This window comes from Clytia hemisphaerica, unplaced genomic scaffold (assembly GCF_902728285.1).
Source record: "Clytia hemisphaerica strain Z4C2 unplaced genomic scaffold, Clytia hemisphaerica genome assembly, whole genome shotgun sequence".
NCBI lineage: Eukaryota > Metazoa > Cnidaria > Hydrozoa > Leptothecata > Clytiidae > Clytia > Clytia hemisphaerica.
This window is the reverse complement of record NW_027104207.1, coordinates 1,446,008-1,451,513: the sequence shown is the minus strand read 5'-3', so window position 1 is coordinate 1,451,513 and position 5,506 is coordinate 1,446,008. Positions and strand designations below refer to the sequence as shown.

General features: G+C 36.1%; 1 long non-coding RNA gene across 1 annotated transcript; it reads left to right on the top strand.

Annotated features, from left to right (window-relative positions):
* The first annotated feature begins 347 nt into the window (after positions 1–347).
* Positions 348–2,380, top strand: LOC136815463 (uncharacterized). The gene is made up of 3 exons (XR_010847719.1): positions 348–417; positions 1,408–1,588; positions 2,243–2,380. It is a non-coding gene; the product is annotated as an uncharacterized lncRNA (long non-coding RNA).
* Positions 2,381–5,506: the final 3,126 nt, after the last annotated feature.

The following is a 5,506-nucleotide window of genomic DNA, read 5'->3' as shown; positions in this document are numbered from 1 at the left end:
TAGACTGCATGATTTTTGTATACAAATTTCTTACCTTCAACATAGTATGGACATGGTTTCCTACAAAGCTCTTCCCATGATAGTTCTGGCGACAAACGTTAATGACTTGATGACATTATCCAACTCCTTTGATAGAGAACTTTTGCCTTATTCCGATTTAGGGTACCAGCAATGTTGTTGTTCAACAGCTCATCTAATTCCTTTTGCTATAAATAATGGATAAGGAAAAATTAATTCAAAATAAATCGTGCCTTTGTAATTTAACTAAAGCTTTAAGAAAATATATTTACGCAAGTTTTTTGAATTTTTTTTACCTTTTCCTCCTTCTTGTTCCTGAAAAATTGATCCACGAAGTGCATGAGAAATCTCAGCATCAAGAATGCAACATTCATCTTCCAACATATTGAAGAATTTTAGGTAAGATCCTAACGAGATGTGCAAACCAGGTATTGCAATCTAAGATAAAAATAATTTTAATTACCTACTTATTACACTTATATAACTACTCATGTTATTAACGTGAATTGGTCAACCTAGCCTGGGAATCCAAGCTCATAATTTTAGAAAAAACAAAAAATACCTCACCTCACAAAGTTCTAAAATTATAGAGCTTGGTGTAGGTAGATTAGTCTGACACAGAATGTTATAAACAGGCTGTGTGTGAACCCTTGTTGACAGACTTTCTGAACTTTAGAAACCCAGGCAAACACACATAATCAACTTACCATAAAAACTCTTTCACAAGCTCTAAAGACTTTCAAAACTACTAAAAACCACATCAAAACATCAGCCACATGTATATAGACTTCCAGTCAACAGCCATTTTGTTTCTAAATGAATCTATGTTTTCATTTTCATTTGTTTTCCTTTTTTCTGCAAAGTCAGCTTTTTCCATAAATTATGCGCGCGCATAGAAATTATCAAAATACGCGCGAAAGTACTGCTAAGTAATACGCCGAAAGCTGGCCAATCAGGCCGAACCTGCATTGCAGGGAAAAATGTCCCTGCAGGCGAGTTACCTGCACCAAGCGTTAAACCAGCAGCAAAAATATCATAAACTAGACTGTGAAAAAAGTTTAACGCTTGGATTCCCAGGCTATGGTCAACCTCGCGTTGATTATAACTGTTTAACAAAATTAGAGCTAAGGTAATTTTTTGAAAACCCTGCCTTTCGCGTTAATTAATTGTCGCACTCATTTTTCCCGCATTAAATACTTGATTAGTTATATGAGTGTTAAGGTAGTAAACTGTAATCAAATTTTCTTAACGCATTGTTAAAAGAGTTTACCACTTCGACTCTTGGTGAGGAGATCTACCAAATCTATGTTTCATGATATTTACCTGGTCGATTGGGATCAAGAAAAGGGGATCGTCAATAACATTATTGAACTCCTTTGCTCTTTTCAGGTCACTTCCTGCATTTTGGAAATCTTGAAGATCATTTTTCATTTGCTCCAAAGTTCGTGGCTGACAAGACCGCTGATCTGGAGGAAGTTGAATTTCTTTTTTTGTTGCAATGCAAAATAAACATGGATGTCGTCCTGAAGAGAGAAATGGGTCCTAATAAGAATCTGCTGACTGCATTAAGGTAAAAAATTTTTCTCTTCCAAAAATTTTAACACCTGCAACTTACCACTTGTTCCTGTAATACCATAGATTTTTCACAAGTATTCGTAGTCACCGCACATAAACACTCTGATGCAACGATCCCTGGATTAAAAAAAGTTACTATTAAGTTCTTTTGTTTCGACAAGTAGCCTAAGTGTTTATCGATTGGCTGTCCTTACTAATTTGAAATTATTCAGGTATTTTTGGGCATATGCTACATCACTAGACCCCTCTCCCTAATCACACACACACACACATGCAGAACTGTTGTCAATTAATTTTACTTTGGTATTAATCAAACAATTTTACCCAATCTTTGCCGTGTTCAAACTATTGACATCCTTTGACAATTGTGGCTATTTCAAGATTGCTTCTGATGCCCTTTGCCTCAAAGGTGTTCATGACAATTTTCTTGTTTATGTTGTTAGGCTTTGGTAGATTTGTGATTTGGTATGAAAACTTGAAAGAAGCACCACCATGGTCACCTCCAACTTTGAGATGAATTTCTTGTTCCAATGGGTCTGTATGGTCTTTCAACATTTTGGCCCTGAAAAAATAAAAGTGTTTAATTTTAAGCATTTTGTTTTAATTTTTATCATTTTGTTTTAATTTTAGCATTTTGTTTTCGTTTTAGATCTACCTTGCTATTATGGAACTGGAATTACCAACACCCCGTTAAACTCACCTGATGATAGAGTCTAAACGACCAAGCAAATGCTCCTTGGAATTTTCCATAAATGCCCAGCCAGAAGAACCCACGATGAACTTTCCTTTCTCTCTTGACATGGAAAGGTGAAAGTTGCCAAGATTCCTTTGACAACAGCATTCTCGATTCGTTTCATCGTCTGACGTTGCTTTGCTTCGCTTTCTGGTTTGATGTTGAAGCTTCTTAGCCAGCTGTAAATGTGTAATATATACAGATACTTGTGATAAGTTATTTAAAATTTTTATTGTTTACCATTGTATCGATCCAATATTAAATTTTTTATATCACTCTGCAATCAGCTTATGGAACTAGATTTAATTTGATTATCTCACCCTGAAACTCCACGTAACATGCCCCATGATAAACCAAATTGAAGTCCCATTGCTAACATCTTTCTTCCTTCTATGACTGGTCTAACGTTAGCATGCTCTAAGATGGATTGGCGTTCAGCTTCTGTAAACGAATTCACAAGTTTAGCAGATTGGAAATTGATCGACTTTTGGGAAGGCCCAGCAACCACACTCATATTTTCCATCATTTCTCTGTTCCTTTTCTGCACTGTTCGCTTGTTTGCCCTCTCTGAAGGGACGTAATTTTGAGTGAGCTTCGTAAATGTTACAGGCTATGAGAAAGAGGCATTTATCAATTATTTTTTTGCAAACGTTTGAGACAGGTCAACTGACTGATGTTCATTTCTTAATTTTTTTAAATGAGTGGAAGATGCAGATTAGATGCAGGAAAGGTCTTATATATAAAGTCATTTCAAGATCGCTATTTGATCAATCTAGTAGTTTATGTTTAAAATACACTATTTTATTTTGTGTAAAAAGATAACTATAAGAAAAAAGGCCTTACTCTAGGACCACCACTTGCAAATTTCACGGTTTTATCTGAGTCCATTTTTTTTTTGATAACATGTAGGGCGGCATCGTCCACATGTCTTGGGAAACATTTGAGCTCAAATACGTCCGAAATTTTGATGACTGATTGACACTTGCTTTCATGATTCAAAATCTCCAACAATGCAAAGGAGTCTGACATTTAGTACAAGGTACTTTGGTTGATTTCAACGAGTGCTGGAGGGCGAGGGAAACGTGGACATTTTGTGGGTGCAAATTAGCCTTGCAAATCAGGCATAATGTTTCATCTAGCGTAAAGCCAATAATCTCGGGGAAAATACATTTGTGACAAAAGGAATGGAAGCACTTTGTGTTAGAAATGGGAATTTCCATAATCTGTTTGCAAAGGTGACACAGGAAGACTTCTTCCACTCGCTCAGCCAAAATCTCACGTTGTTCTGGGCTTATTAATGGGAAATTTGTTTGGTCCACAGAACTAAGTACATCATTAGTCATTCCTCTTGACCAAATAGAGGTAGAACTTTGGGATGGTCTACCCTTGTTCTTCCTTGTTTTCTTTGGCGTTCGGCCTGCGTTCGATTGGGGAACTATTTCAGTGGAATTAAATCTATGGTTACAGATACAGTTTTCGTGTTGGTGTGGGCCCCATTTAGGCAAAATTAGTTTTGCAGTTGAAGAAGCCATTTTCATTTTAATTTGGCATGACAGGTCAGGCACATGAAGGGGGGAGTGTTGTTTATGTCGAAATTTCTCTCCTCCAGGAAGAAAACACTCATGATATCATCTTTCATGTTTTTTACCGCACTTTTTCTGATGCTCATGCAGTGCTCACCACAAATAAAGCAGAGTTTTTTCACTTTCGTTTTGTGTTCTGACACTGCGGATTCGGCCAGGGGGTCGGTTGACATTTTGGTGGATAACAAAAATGATACAACCGTAATTTTTCTTTTAATTTCGTCCTTTAAGGTTAGGCTATCAGGGAATGAGTACCTTTTTTCTGGGAAAATTCGTTTTTTTTCTTATTTTCACTTCTGGCAAGGGCAAAAAATACAAAAATTTCACTTACGTCACCGGTATCAATATCTTCAATTTGGCGATCTAAAAGTGTTTTGTTTCGATTCTTTTTCACAAATATGTTGGAATAGTACTTCAATTTCATAAATCAATAAGAAAACTCACAATTACATATGTTCTACAATGTTTATTTTACCTAAATGACATGATATTTGTGGGAGCAGCCGAAACTTTTTAATGAAGTCATTGCAGTGTTTGTTTACATTTTGAAAAGCGCGCGAAAATCTAAAGATTCGCGCCGCGCAAGCTTTGAAAGTGACGTGCCCCCCCCGTCAGCTCGCAACCCTAGTACCCCCCCCCCCCCCTGGATGCGAGTTTGTACTTTCGTGCTTTTTGACTTATTTAATGAATATTGAAGAAATCTTTCGATTTGTTCCATTCATCATATTTTGAACATTTTTATTTATTTATTATTCTTTTATTTAACGTTGGTACAGAACAAATAGTACAAAAGACTAATTCAAACCAACATGACAATCTAATATTTACTTAATAGTAAATAATATAGGATAAAAATTCTAAAACATTAAAAGATTGAGCACAGTTTGCAAGAACAATATATTTTGCTTTCAAAATCGTTGTTTTAAAGCATTCTAAGATTCAGATGTTTTGGTCTCATTGGGCAATCTATTTCAAGCCTGTCCTGCCCGATAGTTAAAGGAGTTCAAGCAAACTGTATTTTTTGGTAGTGGAAGTTTAATTTGAGCGCCTCTTCTAAGTTTTGGAGGATGTGGGGAATCGTTATCCTCATCATCACTCCCTGTTTCACGCTGGATAATTTCAAACTGGTCCCAGCCTAGTTTATTTCCGATATTATTGACGCTCTTATAAACTTCCACTAACATGAGTTGGAGGTTTTGAGTATGGATAGACGCACAATTTGCTTTAACCAAAAGCTCGTCATAATCAAGATTTAGAAGATTTTCTTTAGCTCTAAGAGCTCTGTAGTGAGCTTCAGTCAAAAGATTATGTGCCATCTTACTGCAAAACATCCAAATGAGAGGGCAATACTTAAAGGTAGATAAAGGTAGAGGTAGATCCTGAATATGAGTATAAAATGATAAAGCACTGTCGATAGTTACACCAAGAAGAAGAGCATTCTCAGAAGATATTAGTGAAAAATTTCCTATGTCAATAGATATATTTGCATTTTTAGTACCTGGAAATAACATCTGGAACTTCTCCGGATTGGCTACAAGAGAGTTATGTTCAAACCAAGCGAGAATAACTTGCAAGTCTAATTTTAAGGCTTCAATGA